General features: G+C 48.4%; 1 long non-coding RNA gene across 1 annotated transcript; it reads left to right on the top strand.

Moving 5' to 3' along the window:
• Nucleotides 1–13,296: 13,296 nt before the first annotated feature.
• LOC123577498 lies at nt 13,297–14,565 on the top strand. Its single transcript, XR_006701880.1, has 2 exons — nt 13,297–13,579; nt 14,360–14,565. It is a non-coding gene; the product is annotated as an uncharacterized LOC123577498 (long non-coding RNA).
• Nucleotides 14,566–18,250: the final 3,685 nt, after the last annotated feature.

Genomic DNA, 18,250 nt, shown 5'->3' with positions numbered 1-18,250 from the left:
TGGTTCTTACCTCCTCACCAGAGGCTTGGGAAACCAAGGCTGTTTAGTTGGAAGTGAGATGGTAGTGAAAAGTGGGGCTTCGACCCTACTTCCTGGCTCCATGTACCTGAGAAGGTCTACTTCCGAAATGATGTCGCCATTCTCTCATTGTATCCAGCCGCTGGAAGAAACAGCAGCCCAAACTGAAGACGTAAGAGTTTATTGTTGAGTAAGAAGATGGTGTGGCTGATTGAAGAGGCGAATGTGGTAAAAGAAAAAGTAGGGGAGGGGGGCCAGGCCCCCCCCATCTACCTCTTTACCACTCAGTCAATTAAGCATCCAACTTCAGCTCAGGTCATGATCCCATGGTTTGTGAGTTCAAGCCCCGCTTGAGGCTCTCTGCTGTCATTGCAGAGCCCGCTTTGGATCCTCTGTTCCCCTCTGTCTGCCCCTCCCCTGCTTTCTCTCTCTCTCTCTCTCTCTCTCTCTCTCTCTCTCTCTCAAAAATAAACATTAACGGGGCGCCTGGGTGGCGCAGTCGGTTAAGCGTCCGACTTCAGCCAGGTCACGATCTCGCGCTCCGTGAGTTCGAGCCCCGCGTCAGGCTCCGGGCTGATGGCTCAGAGCCTGGAGCCTGTTTCCGATTCTGTGTCTCCCTCTCTCTCTGCCCCTCCCCCGTTCATGCTCTGTCTCTCTCTGTCCCAAAAATAAATAAATAAAAAATGTTGAAAAAAAAAATTTAAAAAAATAAATAAATAAAAAATAAACATTAACAAGCAAAGAAAAGAGAAAGTAGAGAAGATACACAGAATTCAAGTAGTATTACACAGAACTATGCTTGGCTTCCTCGGACATTCCCTAGCTGGTTCCCCCAGTTCTGAGTTCATGCTGCTGGGGTATATTTCATATAACCACTCGTTCTGGGGTCTGTGTTAGAATGAATGATTTCTCTCCCATACTGCAGTGATTCTGAATTCAGCATTCTTGACCTGAGCGTTTGGCCATTCTCTGGCTTAAAATTCTGTTAAAATTAGTTTGGCCCTGTGGTCTCCTTGCACCCATGAGGTTGACTTAGGAACTTCTCTTTAGGTGAAAACTCATTTTTCAGGTTCTACCTCCCACCCCCGTATCTCCGACCTAAGCTAGCCTGGTTCGTGACACAGGTGAAGCCTGTCAACTGGCTTGTTCAGGGTTGTCGCTTGAAACGTCACCACGGGCACCGCTTCTCTCGCACAACCTGCAAAGAAACCTCAGAGCCACACCACAGCCTTCCTGAAAACCAGCCTGGCAGGGAAGCATCCGGCCTGCCCAGAGGCAGAACTGCTGGAGTGCACAAACGCAGAGGAAAGATGACGCGCGCTGCCGTGAGCGGTAGAGACGATCCCGCCGGGAGCCGCGTCCCACTCGAGCCAGTGCTCTGGGTGCCCTCAGGAGATGTGTGTGACTGTGCTGCATGCGGGCACGGGCCGCGTGTGGGTCAGCGTGGCGCCTGGAAAGAAACCACATGTCTTTGGGGTGCCTGGCAGCCCCCGCCCTGCTCCCCACCATGGGTGCCGTAGTGGGCGTTCACCTCTCCCCGAGGGGTCACCCACCCTGCTCTGGCACTGGGCCGTGGGCAAGCACAGAACTCGGACCCCAGATCCACGTGGCAGTGTCCTCCAGAGCAAGCTCAGTACGAGGTTAGGATTTTTCTGTGTGCCTGTTCGGAAGAAATAAGAAAAACACATTTACTTTTTTTTTTGTAATGTTTACATTTTTGAGAGACAGAGCATGAGCAGGGGAGGGGCAGAGAGAGAGGGAAACACAGAATCCGAAGCAGGCTCCAGGCTCCGAGCTGTCAGCACAGAGCGCAACGCGGGGCTCAATCTCACAGACCATGAGATCGTGACCTGAGCCGAAGTCGGACGCTCAACCGACTGAGCCACCCGGGCACCCCAAGAAAAACACATTTAAATTGTGTCCTCCAGGGGCGCCTGGGTGGCTCAGTCGGTTAAGCGTCCGACTTCGGCTCAGGTCACGATCTCGCAGTCTGTGAGTTCGAGCCCCACGTCGGGCTCCGTGCTGACGGCTCAGAGCCTGGAGCCTGTTTCGGATTCTGTGTCGTCTCCCTCTCTCTCTGACCCTCCCCCATTCATGCTCTGTTTCTCTCTGTCTCAAAAATAAATAAACGTTAAAAAAAAAATTTTTTTTTTTTTAAATTGTGTCCTCCATATTAACAAATTCGTATTTCTGACTAGTCCTTTGCCCTTTTTACACCTCTTGTACAAGGGGATTAAATAGCTGTCATCAGCCCAGTTACAGCCCCCTGCTTGTTCAGCACTGTGGGGGTGGGAGAGACATTCTGGAGTCTTTCAGAAAGTGTGTCAGAGTTAAATCATGGTGCTTCGTTTCTGTTTCAGGGTGTATCCCTGCATGTTCACACTGATTCGTGTCTGATTGAGCCTGACACTGTATGATTATTTTTCTTGAATTTTTGCAGCATCTCTGCAGAACTCTACTTTTTGAGTAGAACTGAAAAGAGGAAAACTTGCTATACATACAGTGGTAACAGTTCAGGCCTGTGGGTTGGGACACCTGTGGGCTCTCACTCCTGAAATAATCAATGTCCCCTGCCACAAGCCCACCTCCCAGGTGGTGGAGGTCAGCAGGGAGTGCTGTGCCCTCCCCTGTCATGTGGCCTAACTCCCAACTCCCAACTCCGTGGGACACAATGCAGCATCTCCTAAGCCTGTGCACTTCTAGAAGTGCCACCAGCCAGGATCAAGTGCCTTGCCTAACTGTTTGGGTTTTTTTCTTTTCTTTTCTTTTTTTTTTTTTTTTTCAAGTTTTTCTTAACTTACTCTTAAATTCATTCAGCTAATAAGGGCCTGCTAAAGCGCTAGGTACTAGAAGAGCAGCAGTAAACGAAACAGGCAAATCAGATGCCGATGCACCTAAAACTCATTTTTCAGCAGAAGAGGGCAAAGAGGTTGTGGATCAAGCCTGCAGAAGTGTGTCCAGCACTGTCTAGGGTCACAGCTGCACAGTTGAGGATCCAGTGGGAGGCCCGCCAACTCAGGCTCACTGGGAAAAAGAGAAAGTTCCCTCAGCCAGCACAGCCCCCTGGTTCCAGCCCCTCTACAGGGTCTTTCCCTGGTGATTTGGCCTCTGTCCCTAGGACTTGGATTCTAGAAGGTGGGCACGGAGTAGAGGACACTCACTGGGTGTCCTGTGGCCCCTGGGAGAGGACGCTCCCATACTTACCCCACCTTCCATGTACAGTGTTACTAAGTGGACATTTAAGTCCAGGAAGATTTGTTCAGCTTCCGCTCTGTGCCAGGTGGTGTGCCCGCCTCAGAGAAAATCCCTGCATGCATGGGACTTACCATCTGGTCAAGTTGGTTGCGGTTAAGAGCCTGGGTTCCATGAACAGACTATCAGAATTCAAATCCCAATTTCCCCTTTCTTCCTGGTGCCCTTGAACTAATGATTTAACCTCTCTGCCTCATTGTATAAGATAGGAGTGCTATTTAGTGGTACCCAATTCATGGGGTCATTGTGAAATTTCAGTGTGATTATGCATGTAAGATCCACATATAGCGGCTGGCACAAAGGACACACTCATTAAGTATGTTCACAGTTATGGTGACTATCAGTATTTTTTATGAAAAACATGGTCTGAGAATTCAGAACTAAAACTCAAACTCCCAGGGTGCCTTGGCGGCTCAGTCAGTAGAGCGTCTGACTCAATTTCAGCTCGGATCGTGATCCCAGGGTTGTGGGATTGAGCCCCACGATGGGCTCCACACTGAGTGTGGAGCCTGCTTGAGATTCTCTCTCCCTCTGCCCCTCCTCCCCTCACTCTGTCTCTCTAAAAGTAAAATATATCCTTAAAACATTTTTTTTGTTTGTTTGTTTAGTTAAAAAAATATATATATGGGGCACCTGCATGGCTCAGTCAAATAAGCTTCCAACTCTTGGTTTCAGCTCAGGTCATGATCTCATGGTTCGTGAGTTCGAGCCCTGCACTGTCAGTGTGGAGCCTGCTTGAGATTCCCTCTCTCCCTCTCTCTCTCCCCTGCTTGCACTCTCTCTCCCCCTCAAAATAAAATTTTTTTTTAAACGTTTGTCTATTTCTGAGAGAAAGCGTGAGCAGGGGAGGAGGGAGACACAGAATCTGAAGCAGGCTCCAGGCTCTGAGCTGTCAGCACAGAGCCCGACGTGAGGCTTGAACTCACAAACAGCGAGATCATGACCTGAACCGAAGTTGGATGCTTAACCAACTGAGCCACCCAGGCACCCCGATGAACTTTAAAAAAATAAATAAAACCCAAACTCTGATCCTTTTAATTCACCCAGATGGAGCTGTCCTTTGTGGCCTTGAGGATCCAGCCTCCTTAGTCACAACTTCTGCCCCACAGTCCGCTTGATCAGTAGATCCAGGAAGTATATCATACCAGGGAGAAGGCTAGGGAAGGGGACTGACATTAGGCAGTCATATGACTGGGGCCTTGAACGTTTTACTTTAGGCCATAAAGTAAATGTGACCTCATTTTAAGAGTTGTGGGCGGTAAGACCAAAATAACTCAGAGTCTTTATAGAGGTGGATATTGATATATTTATTTATATGGGTTTATTAAACAATAGGGTGTCGCAGGAGGTGCAACGTTTTTCTCTTTAAAAGGGAGGTGACCGGGGTGCCTGGGTGGCTCAGTTGCTTACATATCTGACTTCAGCTCAGGTCATGATCTCATGGTTCGTGAGTTCAAGCCCTGCATTGGGCTCTGCACTGACAGCTTCTAATCCTCTATCTCCCTCTCTCTGCCCCTTCCCTGCTCGCTCTCTCTTTCTCGAAAATAAAGTAGAAAAACGTTACAAAACGAGAGGTTACCATTTAAAAGCCTTCCGCAAAGAATATGTTAAGAAACCAGTAGTAACAGTTGCCTCTGGCAATGGAAACAATGACGGAGGATGGAGGTATTTTTCACACTGTGTTCTGTTGGGCTTTTCTAATTTCGTGCTTTCTGAAGGTATTGCCATTTTTTTAAATCAATATCTGATGGTAACGAAGTCGTGTTGGAAAGTGCTCAGGTGTTTTGAAAGTAGTGGAGTGGTGGCTCCCAGTTACTCAAACAGCAAATACACACCAGATACGCAGGGTGGACACGGTCACTGGGATAAGGTGACAAAGATGTCTTCAGTTGACACGGCCTTAAATCTCCAAGATTTTCAGGATGCCTGGGGGGGCTCGGTTGAGCATCCAACTTTGGCTCAGGTCGTGGTCTCACAGTCCGTGAGTTCCAGCCCCGCAGCGGGCTCTGTGCAGTCAGCAAGGAGCCTTCTTTGGATCTTCTGTTCCCCTCTCTCTCTGCACCCCCACCCAATGCTTATGCTCTCTCTCTCAAAAATAAACCTTTAAGAAAGAAAACCCCCACGATTTTCTCTTCTGACATAAGAAGACCGTAGTGGGCGTTGCAGGGCTGAAACGGCACTTCCATGAAGCTGTCAGACCCGGGCCCTGCTTCTCCCCTTGTACCAGCTCTGGTTTATGGCCCTGAACTCATCCTTCACGATCCAAGGCGGCCCCTCCATTTCCTGGCATTCTAGCCAGAAGACAAGGGGAAAGAGAGGCATAGCACTTCCTTTAAGGAAAGTTCCCAAAAACTGCATGACGTTTCTGTTTCCATCCCTTCCGCCAGAACTAACCGAACCTAGCTCCAAGGGAAGCTGGCAAATGCCGCTCGGGTTCTGGGTAGCTGTGTGCCTAGCAAAGATAACCGGAGGAACAGGAAGTGGGAAACAATCGTGTCTCTGCCTCTGGTGTATCAGGACCTTCAGGGTTTTGTTGTTGTTAATTCGTTGTTTTGATTGACAAAGGTCCACAAGTCCCCCTGAACCCCTCAGAACAGAATGTTGCTGGGGCAGGTGGGACCAAGGAACCTCTTCCTCTTCAGAAGAAACGGACCGAGACCCTGACCCCTTCATTCCCCCTGTTCTTTTCCCCTTCTGGCAAATTTTACACCTGACACTTTTTCTTTTGGCTTTTTGGCTTGGTTTTTTTGTTTTGTTTTTTAATAAACTGATATTGAAATTAGATCACATTCCCTTAGCAGGCTGTTCAAAGTGTTTCTGGGCTCTTGGAGAATATAACTCAAACATTCATTCAGTAGCCCTGATGATTGCTCGCCTGCTACCAGGTGCTGGGTGGAGAGTGTGGGCAAAATTTCCGTGGCCCCTTACCTTGTTGACTTAATCCAATCACAGCACTCTCCAGCAGAAATAAATGTAACCTTAAATTTTCTAGCATCCATACATTTTTTTTAAAATGGTAAGCTTAATGTCAACGATATATTTTAGTTAACACATCCAAAATAAATATTTTTATTTACGTAATCAATTTAAAATTTATGAGATACTTTACTCTCTTCATGCTAAGTTTTCAAAATCCAGTGTTTTTTTTTTTTTAATGTTTATTTATTTTTGAGAGAGAGAGCAGGGGAGGGGCAGAAGAAGAGGGAGACAGAGGATCCAAAGCAGGCTCCAGGCTCCGAGCTATCAGCACAGAGCCTGATGTGGGGCTCGAAGCCACGAACTGTGAGATCATGACCTGAGGGGGAATCGGACACTTAACCGACTGAGCCACCCAGGTGCCCCATAATCCACTGTATGTTTTATACTTAACAGCACATCCCAAGTTCCATGTGTGCAATAGCCACATGTGGCTGGTGGCTATCATATTAAGACTGGAAAGCATGGGTTAGTGGAAGAGGAGAGACCGTAAATGGTATGCAATCACGTGCTGTGCTGAGCCAGGGAAGAGCTACAGTAATGAAGAAGAATGTAGAGCCGGTGGTCTGAGTGGGCCTCAGAGCAGGGGCCACCTGAAGGATGAGAAGAGCAAGGGTGACGGCTCCGGGAAGAGGGACTGGTGTACAGGGAGGCCCTGGGGAAGGGGAGCCTGGCCCGTTCAAGGGCCAAGGGCCACCAGCAGGAAGCCAGTGACATCCTCTCCAGAAACTTCTAACCGGTATCTGAGCTGAGCCCAGGCCCAGGGAGTTTCCACCGACTTCTGTGCCTTCTGAGGCTGGGCACTCGGCTCCCCCCAGTCACTGTCCAAGGAGCTTTCTGGTGAACGTCTATCTCTTGGGGTTTGGAAGTGTCCAGAAGTCATTTTCTGTGGCCTCTTCACCTGGCCCCAAACCCAAGTCCTATTAGAAGGTGGATGATCCACACTCTGAAAAGGCAGAGGGAGCCTCGCGGAGAAAGACCGAGTCCCACAGCCTCCGTCAGAAGCTTTTTGGCACAGAGTTCGCTCCGTGTTCACAGTGCGCCTGGGGCCTGTACTTCCATACTCCTTTCCTGGAGGAGGGATTGCCTCCAAGGGAAGCCAGGGGTGAGGAGAATCATGCCCCTGTCCCCTGCAGTCACTTCACCACCAAACAACAGGCCTGACCAATTCACCCCATACAGGTCGGGGAGCATATCGTAACCACCCGAGGCTGGCATGAGAAGTAAACTTGACCAGACTCCCGGCTAGACTACACCAGTCTCCCAGGTGCTCAAGGCAAGCGATGTATTCAGCCTTCAGTAAGACAGCGCTCAGGCTCCGTGTGAATTCACAGAGGTGCCAAGAACTCCACGGGTCCGGCAGAAATGGTCCTGGTCTGAGCGAGCCAAGACCCACCCTGCCTGGGTTAGCCGCCTTACCTGCTTTCCCTCCCTCCCAGTTTCCCAGTCCACAAACCACCGTCTGGCCTGCGTATTTTAATTATTTTGCTAATTGTGTCTCCCCCCAGTGGAATGCAGGCTCCACGAGGATGGGTAGTTCCTTTTGTTTTAATCGCCCGCTGTGTCCTCCAGGCTTAGCATGGTGCCTGGCACGTAGTGGGTGGAATAAATGAAGTGGATTCAGTCTTGAATTCCCTCTTAGTATTCAGCATCAAGGAGTGAGGCCCTTGGAGCCCAGCAGCCTGGATTTCTATCTCTGCTCACTTTGCAGCTTCCTCGAAGCTGCCCGGAGCCCCGAGCCCACAGGCCCGTTAAGGGTGTCCTCGCTGCAGGGTCTCTGTCCAAGGACTGTCGTCTCCCACTTTTCCCCCACCAAAGGCTCAATTCCACCTTTGCCCAGGGCGGGCCCCTCGCAGGGCGCTGGAACCGGGGCAAGTGGCTGATGAGCACCTCCCTGCCTCCCATTCCTGTCTGCGGGCCTGGGCCCCAACCCTGGCCCCAAACAGAAGAGTCGGAGCCAAACACTTCCAGCATATACCACCATGGGTGATTTATTTAAGGGTCTCCAAATAATCACTTAAGTGTCACCATGGCAACCTGAAGAGTTGCCATGGAGATTGGAGCAGGAAACGTCCCCATGGAGACCCCTGGGAGACTCTCTAGGAAATCATTACCAGGTGGATGGGGCTTGAGAAGGGGGAGCTGGGCACATGAGGGAGCCCCACAGTTCTGTGTACTGGCAGGAGGAGGGGGTGAAAGGGCAGGGTGGGAAAGACCAGCCTGGGAAGGCAGGCAAGTTAATGATCTCCACCAAGTCTAGGGTCCCGTGTGATAAAGAACTACCATATGCACAGAATCCATCTGACGGGAAAGTCGGGAAACTAGAAACTTTGGTGGCCCCAAAGAAGGGGGTGAGGGAGAGAGACTTATTCGTCATGTGTGCTCCTTTGTGTACTGTCGGACTTTGCTTTGTCAGGTATGTAAATATTAAATATTCCAAAACTAAAATTAAATAAGTTATTTACAAAGCATTTACCACATTCAATATTTATACCCTCAAAACAACTCCATAAGGTTAGGTATCGATCCCACTACACAGATGGGCAAACTGGGGTTCAGAAAGCGGCCCACCATCACACAGATCAGTGGGAATTAAACCCAGGGCTCTCCAGCACCCCCAGCACGTCTGAGTTCTCTGATCTGCCTCTGGCCCGCTGAGCACTGTTAGGTGACTGTCACACCCCTGGACCTCAGTGTCTTCCCCTGCAACAGTTGGGCGGTGGGGACTGGGCGAAAGCTAAAGTCCTGCTATAGCGCTGGCATCCTGTGACTGGGGGCTCTTTGGAAGGGTTTCTGAGAATGATCACCACAGCCCTTCTCTTCCTCCCCCTTTCCCTCAGCCACTCTCCAGTCCCCATCCACAGCAGTGCATCTTCAGGGTTCCAAAGGAAACATTTCACTCAGAGAGCCAAGCCAGAGGGACCTTTGAAGAAGCTCTATATTCCCTCTTAGCAGAGGAGGAGGGTGTGGCCCAAGAGAGGGAAGGTGACCCACCAGGCAAATGCAAACCCAAACCGTGACCTATCTCCACGCACCCATTAGGGTGGTTATCATGGAAACAAAACAAAACAAACAAAAAAAAAAGATGAACCAGGACAAGTGTCTGGAAAGATGTTGAGAAATTAGAACCTTCATACGCTACTAGTGGGGAGATTGGAACCTACATACACAGCTATCAAATGTTTCAGCTGTGTCTCAGCTCAGGCTGCTACAACAATATCCCATTGACTGGGTAGTTTAAACAACAGACACTTATGCGGCACCTGGGTGGCTCGGTCAGTTAAGTGTCCGACTTTGGCTCAGGTCATGATCTCATGGCTTCTGAGTTCGAGCCCTGCATCGGGCTCTGTGCTGACAGCCGGGAGCCTGCAGCCTGCTTCACACTCTCTCTCTCAAAAACAAATAAACATTTAAAAATAATAACAAAATAAATAACACACACCTCTTTCTCACAGTTCTGGACACTGAGAAGTCCAAGATCAAAGTGCCACTATATTCAGTTCATGAGGGCCCATGTACAGACAGCCACCTGCTTGAGGTATCCTCACATGGTGGAGGGAGAAGCTCGGGTGTCTCTTTTCTTCCTATAAGGGCTCGAATCCCATCATGGAGCTCCACCCTCATGACCTCATCTAAATGTAATTACCTCCCCAAAGCCTCACCTCCTAATAGCATCACATTGGGGGTGATGGCTTCAACCATTAACTTAGTGGGGGGATGGACACAAACATTCAGTCCATGAAAAAAATTCTAGAAAACAGTCTGGCAGTTGCTCAAAGGGTTAAACATAGGTATCACATGGCTCAGCAATTCTGCACCTAGGTGTATCCCCAAGAGGGTTCAAAACATGGGTTAATGCAAAAACAGGGACATGAATGTTCACGGCGCCATTCTACAAAATAGTCAAAAAGTGGAAAGGACCCAAATGTCCGTCAGTGGATGAGTGGATAAACAAAATGTGGCACATCCACAAATGGAATGTTATTTGGCCATAAAAGGGATCAAAGTATTGACCTACACTACAATGCGGGTGATCCTCGAGAAGGTCATGCTAAGGGAAAGAAGCCACTCGCAAAGCACCACACAGAAACACATACCATATATGTGATGGCACTTACCTGAAACAGGGGTATCTGTAAAGACAGAAACTAAGTTAGCGCCTGCTCGGGGCAGGGGGCGGCGGGGGGGTGGGGTGGCGGAGAAGATTGGGTGGTGACTGCTAATGGGTGTGGGGTTTCTTCCGGGGCGGTGAAAATGTTCTCAAATTGACTGTGGTGATAGGTGCATGACTCTGAATATTCTAAAAGTCACTAAATTGTATACTTTAAGTGGGTACATTGTATGCTACGTGGATAATATCTCAATAAAGCCGCTTAAACAAGAGAGTGAGAGGGAAAGTACTAACCCAAGGTCGCACAACCACTAGTGGCTGCTTTGGGGTCCCGGCTCCCGGCCAGCCTCCTCGCACCCCTTCTCTTTAGGAGGGCCAGTAGGGCTTCTCAGGCTGTTTCTGAAATGAGTGGGTGCTGTGCCCTGGGGGCTTCAGATCGTGCCCTCCTCCCACGGCCCTCAGCCAGACCATCATTCTTTAACAAATGGGACAACCTCAAGATTTCATTTAGAGAAAGGGGTCCACTGTCAAAAGGAAAGAAAAGTAAAAGTTTGAAAGCCACTGGCCAGAGAAAGTATTAAGGAGGGATGGCAAAGTGGTTAAGAACCTAGCCACTGGCCTTGTAGGAAGCCTGTCTTTTTGTTCTGATGCTTTGAGATGCTGGGGCCTGGCTGACCCTGGAGAGACTACCCCTTCCAGGACTAGCCAATTCCTGGAGATAAAGGATTGTCCTGGGAGTGCACTTTTCATATGCAAACCAACTGATTTAGAGCCCATATCCCAATCACCCTTTTTTTTTAAATACATATAAGTTTTTTGTGTTTTTTTCAGGTAATCTCTACACCCAACATGGGGCTTGAACTTGCAACCCTGAGATCCAGAGTCACATACTCCCATCGACTGAGCCCGCCAGGTACCCCAATAGCCTTGTTATTACACTCAGCCACTATTCCCCTGCCCTAATCACCCCAGGGCCAGGTACCAGACAACAAGGGACAGCCCTATGCCCCAGAGCCACTGACACTATCCAAACTAGACAATCTTGAATGTGCTTACCCCACCTTGCCCATCCTTCCTGCAGAAACCACAACAAAGGGTCTCAGCCATGTTTCCCCTTCCCCACCTGCCTTCTGGTGCTTCCCAGTGTGCCCCTGTATGGCACGTCCCCTCCTCTTGGGAACTGTGAGTAACATACTCTCTTTTCTTTTTACTGAGGAATAATTGACATATGCCATTATATTCGTTTCAGGTGCACAACATAATGATTCAATATTTGTGTACATGGAAAATGATCACCACATGGGGCGCCTGGGTGGCTCAGTTGGTTAAGCATCCGACTTCGGCTCAGGTCACGATCTCACGGTCCATGAGTTCGAGCCCTGCGTCGGGCTCTGGGCTGATGGCTCAGAGCCTGGAGCCTGCTTCCGATTCTGTGTCTCCCTCTCTTTCTGACCCTCCCTCGTTCATGCTCTGTCTCTCTCTGTCTCAAAAATAAATAAACATTAAAAAAAAAAAAAAAAGAAAATGATCACCACAGTAAGTCTAGCTAACATCTGTCACCATGCATAATTATAAAACTTTTTCTACTTGTGATGAAAACTTTTAAAATCTACTCTCTTAGCAATTGTCAGACATACAGTACAATATTGTTAGCTACAGTCACCATGCTGGGCACACACACTACCTTTCCTAGGACAGTTATCCCCCGATCTGTTGGCCTCACCATACCTAAATAAAAATGAGGTCTATGTTTTAAAGCAGGCCTCGTTCTGCTCTAAGTCTGCCTTGGCCCCCCGTGACCTCAGACAAAGTCCTCCACCTCTGTGTCTCCCTGTGCTCCTCCACAAACCCAGGTTACCAGCTGGGCCGGGCTCAGGATCCCCACAGACCGGTGTTGTGTTTATAATCCATTGTGGCTTACAAAAGAAGGCTGTGCCAAGGGCCCGAGTGGGCACTCCAGTCCGGCTCCTGCTCTGCTTTTCAAGCTATGGATGTGCCAGGAAAAAAGGGCATCAGTTCCTAATACATAAAAAGGCCCCGGTGGGTCAGCAGTGGCCCTCAGCCACCATATGGTGCTACTACCAGGACTGAAAGGGTTAAGAGTTGTGGAGTACCTAGAACAGCACCTAGCACGCCAGAAATAGTGTCATCATGGTCCCAGAAGGCAGGACAGGGTTCCCAGATACCGTGAGGGTATCAAGGAAGGGTTCCATTCTTAAACTTTTTTTTTAATGTTTTTATTTATTTTTGAGAGAGAGAAACAGAGTGTGAGCAGGGGAGGGGCAGAGAGGGAGGGAGACACAGAATCCGAAGCAGATTCCAGGCTCCAAGCTGTCAGCACAGAGCCCGATGCACATGGGCTTGAACTCACCAACTGTGAGATCATGACCTGAGCCGAAGTCGGACGCTCAATCGACTGAGCCCCCCAGGCGCCCCAAGGAAGGGTTCCATTCTATTCTGCTTTTGGGGGATAAGGGGCCATGGGTGTACTTAAGCCGATGTCATTTAACTTTTTGAAAATTTTTAATGTTTATTTATTTTTGAGAGAGAGACAGAGCGTGAGTGGGGGAGGGGCAGAGAGAGAGGGAGACACAGAATCCGAAGCAGGCTCCAGGCTCCGAACTGTCAGCACAGAGCCCCACGCGGGGCTCAAACTCCCAAACCGCGAGTTCATGACCTGAGCCGAAGTCAGACGCTTAACCGACTGAGCCCCCCAGGCACCCCTAGCCGATGTCATTTAAATCTCAAAGGAAAATGAACTGAGCGGACGCCCAGTCTACACATGAACACATATTTGCACACCCACATTCATGGCAGCATTATTCACAAGAGCCAAAATGTGGAAGCAACCCAAGTGCCTGTTGACAGATGAATAAACAAAATGTGCACTATGAACACAATGGAATATTATTTAGCCTTAAAAAGGAAGGAAATTCTGACGCACGCTACAACCTAGATGAGCCTTGAGGACATTACACCAAGTGAAATAAGTCCGTCACCAAAAGACAGATCCTGTATAATTCTACTTATGTTAGGTGCCTAGAAGAGTCAAATCCACAGACACAGAAGTAGAACGGTGGTTGCCAGGGGTTGAAGGGAGGGGGAAATGTGGAATTGTTGTTTAATGGACACTGAGTTTCAGTTTTTACAGGATGAAAAATTTCCGGAGATGGATGGTGTTGATGGCCACACAACAACGTGGATGGACTGAATGCCACCGAAGTATACACTTAAAAATAGTTTAAGTGATAGATTTTATGTTATGTGTATTTTACCACAATTTCATTTTAAAGGCACAGCCAAGTCATTTGCTAACAAATCCATACACAGGAGAGTAATGACCCTTGTCCTTTAGGAAAACTGCTCAGGGCAGTGGGGAGAGATCTTTAAAATGCTTCTCGACCATAGAGGAAGGGAAGGAAAAATAAGTTACCAACAGAGAGGGAGGGAGGCAAACCATAAGAGACTCTTAAATACAGAGAACAAACTGAAGGTTGATGGGGAGGTGGGGGGTTGGGGGCAGGAAAAATGGGTGATGGGCATTGAGGAGGGCACTTTTTGGGATGAGCACTGGGTGTTGTATATACAATGAACCATGGGAATCTACTCCCAAAGCCAAGACCACACTGTATACACTGTATGTTAGCTAATATGACAATAAATTATTAAAATAATTTTAAACTGAAGAAGGGAAAAATAAATAATAAGTAAGTAAATAAAGTGCTTCTCCACTAGGCAGGTGGTAACATTTGTTTGGACCCCTCAGAACCCACGGAGGCCGAGCTCTCTGTCCGTGAGGTGCCTGGAACGTGAGGTTTCCTGCTCACACCAGCTATTTTATGTTTTATTTTCTTTCCTTTTTATTTGTATTCCAATATAGTTAACCTACAGTGTTGTATTAGTATGAGCTATTTTAAGTTAATCGCACACACATAGATTCATGCTAATGTGACAGGAGAAAATGCTCTCTCTCTCATTTGCACTTGTCTGTTTTCTCCTGAGGTTCAACTTGTTGTTGACTAGTGGTTTTCATCTTTCACAAGTGGCCTGCTGTCAATGCTCCTAGAACAACCAGAAACACAAGTGCTTCCTGGTCCCCCTGGCACCTCAAACGTCATTGCCCTGTTTTTGAGAAGTCGCTAGTCTTGGACGTCAGGTGTCTCAGTCAGAATTCCTAGTGACAAGAAATAGAAACCAAATCCATCTCACGATGTGGAAAAATTTTGTTTGTTTTTGGAAACATATCAGGCAGCGCACAGAGTCGTCACAAAGGCTGGGAAGGCAGTGCAGGGATTCACGATGAGGAGATAAGCAAAAGGCAAGGGCAAACAGCAGCAGAGAACCAACAGGGCCGCACCCCTGCATGGTCTGGTGAGGGCCCGGGGTGCCTTGCTGGGGGGCCTGGTGCCGCCTTGGCCCTACTGCTAAGACTCTCCATTCTCCCCTTGCAGGGCAACCGGTTGACCACACTGGCCACCAGGGACCGAGGGCAGGGGTAGTAAGGGTCTGTCATTCCTGTCCTGGGGAACAGGAGAAAAGGAAATGCCTTCACTTGATGGAGGAAGGAGAGATTTAGATGCTGGGCTGTCCAGAAGATGAGAAACACCAAGTACTTTGTGTCCATAAGAGTAGCAATCAACAGCCGCTGTTTATCGGGTTTTGCTGATAGGGTTATGCAGCAAGAACCCCGGTGAACATATCAAATGTTGTCATTAACTCTTCAAATGATCCTGTAACAGGTATGCTTGTCCCTGTTTTGTAAGTGAAAAAACTGAGGCCCAGAGTGGTTCTTTCACTTTTCCAGGGCAGACATAAATGTTGGAACCAGAAAACAAACCCAGTTCCATCTGACTCTAAAGTCACCAGGCTTTCTACGTGGTTGACCAGTCACAACACCTGCCTTCCCAGGAGTGGCCAGAGGCCACCCAGAGAGCGCGTAGCAGAGTGTGACCCCGGAGCCTCCGGCTAGATCTGCTCTATCAGGATCTCTGGATGCTCTTCAAGGTCCGGGAAGGCTCCAAACACAACCACTCCCCACCTGATTGATGTAAGGAAGCTTTTGCCAGGGTGTTTTCTTCATGTTCTCTTATTTAGCCAGGAAAAAACGTATAGAATGTGTATTTAAAAAAATATTTTTGCCAGGGGGGTGGCGCCCAGGTGGCTCAGTCAATCGAGTGCCCGACTTCAGCTCAGGTCATGATCTCTCTGCTCGTGAGTTCGAGCCCCACGTCAGGCTCTGTGCTCAGAGCCTGGAGCCTGCTTTGGATTCTGTGTCTCCCTCTCTCTCTCTGCCCCTTTCCCACTCACACTCTGTCTCTTTCTCTCAAAAATAAATAAACGTTGAAAAAAAATTTTTTTTAATAATAAAATAAAATAAATATTTGGGGGGCACCTGGGTGGCTCAGTCGGTTGAGCATCTGATTTTGGCTCGGGTTGTGATCTTGTGGTTTGTGAGTTCAAGCCCCACAGGAGGCGTACTGCCACCAGCACAGAGTCCACTTCATATCCTCTGTCTCCCCCTCTCTCTACTCCTCCCCTTCTTGTGCTCTCTATAAAAACAAAACAAAACATTAAAATAATATTTAAAAAGATATTTGGGGGCCCTTGGGTGCCTCAGTCTGGTTGAGCATTCAACCTTTTTTCTTTTTTTAATTTTTTTTTTTTAACGTTTATTTATTTTTGAGACAGAGAGAGACAGAGCATGAACGGGGGAGGGTCAGAGAGAGAGAGGGAGACACCGAATCTGAAACAGGCTCCCGGCTCTGAGCTGTCAGCACAGAGCCCGACGCGGGGCTCGAACTCACGGACCACGAGATCATGACCTGAGCCGAAGTCGGACGCTTAACCGACTGAGCCACCCAGGTGCCCCAGAGCATTCAACTGTTGATTTCAGTTAGGGTCATGATCTCATGGTTGGTGAGTTCCAGGCCCACGTTGGGCTCTGTACTGACAGTGCAGAGCCTGCTTGGGATTCTCTCTCTCCCTCTTTCTCTGTCTCTCCTACTTTCTTTTTCTCTCCCAAAAATAAATAAATAAACTTAAAAAAAAAAAAAAGATATTATAAACTTCTGTTTCCAGGTATGATGGAATAGTTGGAATCACATGTATCCTTTCCTGCCCCTGGTGTAAGCAACTGTAGAAGCTGGACCAAGTATACGAAACAACTCTCTGCCCACATGAGACACCGAGTGTGGGGCTGTGCTTGTTAAGAGAAAGTTTGCCTCAGTGGTCACCTTGAGGACATTTTCTTTTTTTCTTTTTAATTTTTTTAATGTTTATTTATTTTTGAGAAAGACAGAGACAAAGCATGAGCAGGGGAGGGGCAGAGAGAGAGGGAGACACAGAATCCAAAGCAGGCTCCAGGCTCTGAGCTGTCAGCACAGAGCCCAACGTGGGCTCACGGACCAAGAGATCTTGACCTGAGCCAAAGTTGGATGCTTAACGGACTGAGCCACCCAGGCGTCCTGAGGACATTTTCTAAACTGTGGAAAATAGTGTCCAAGGAGACAATGGCCGTCTCACTTGGTGGGAAAAGCAGATCAGCGTGCAAGGCTGCCAAGGCAAGGGTATGGTGAGGAGATACAGAAAAGGAGACTCTCCCCCCAAAATTTACATTACAATCCCCTTGGGGGCATAGGAAGCTTTCTGAGGTGATGGGAATATTCTATATTTTGGTTGTGATGAAGGTCATACAGGTGTTTACATTTGTCAAGATTGTACTCTTAAATGAGCGAATGTTCTTGTAAGTAAATCAATATCTTGTATTTTAAATCAGTAGAGTTGATTATTTCAGAATCCCCCTTGAATCTTGGCTGACCCCTAAACCAACCCACCCAGAGCGCCAGACTCGGGAACAGAGCAGAGAATCAGCCTCTGCAGCTGGACAGCTGAGTGGAGATTTCTAGCTGTCCAGCACCCGGACAGCTGGAGTCTGACCCCAGCCACAGTAGACAGACCTTGGCAAAGACCTAAGCGGTCTTTCGGCTGAGACCCTACAAGGTCCATGAATGTGTAGAAAGGGCCAGGCGTTAGGAATGGGAATGGAGCCTGGAGCCGGCAACACAACTCAATTTTGGAAGCTGGAAAACTAATGAGTGGCAACGAATTCAGCAGGTCCGTGAGGGCCGAATCCTAAATCCGCAGGGGGAGAAGCGAAAGGCAACTAGGTTTACTATGTGGAATCTCCAAAAGGCTCAGGAATCAGTGGCGCCAGAATTAGCAGTGAGGTTCGGGCTAAGAACAAGAGAATTGTTTGAGAATTTAAGAAGAGACCAGACGCCCCAAATACCCACTCCTATTCTACCATCTAAACTACTATGTAACACTAAAAGTTTATTTTCAGGAGAAAGTAAACCAGAGGGTCTCAGGTTAGGAGATATTGGGCTAAACCAGGCGTGGGGTTCTGTACCTAAAGTGTGGGATTAAGCACGCTGACACTTTGGCTCAGGTCATGATCTCACAGCTCGTGAGTTTGAGCCCTGCATCAGGCTCACTGCTGACAGTGCAGAGGCCGCTTTGGATCTTCTGTCTCCCTCTCTCTCTGCCCTCACCTGCTCATGCTCTCTCTCTCAAAAATAAACACTAAAAAAAAAATACTTGAAAGAATTTTCCCCAAATTGAAGGACATAAAGGGGTGCCTGGGTGCCTCAGTAGGTTAAACACCCAACTTTGGTCCAGCTCATGATCTCACAGTTCATGAGTGTGAGCTGTGCATCCGGCTATCTGCTGACAGCTCAGAGCCTCCTTCAGACCCTCGGTCCCCTCTCTCAGCTCCTCCCCCACTCTCTGTCTCTGTCAAAAATAAACATTTAAGAAAAAGGTGGGGGGGCCCACAAAGGAGCACCCGGCCAGCTCAGTCAGTAGAACATGTGACTCTCGATCTTGGGGTTGTTG

This window comes from Leopardus geoffroyi, chromosome D2 (assembly GCF_018350155.1).
Source record: "Leopardus geoffroyi isolate Oge1 chromosome D2, O.geoffroyi_Oge1_pat1.0, whole genome shotgun sequence".
Lineage (NCBI taxonomy): Eukaryota > Metazoa > Chordata > Mammalia > Carnivora > Felidae > Leopardus > Leopardus geoffroyi.
This window is presented reverse-complemented; position numbering and strand designations above follow the sequence as displayed.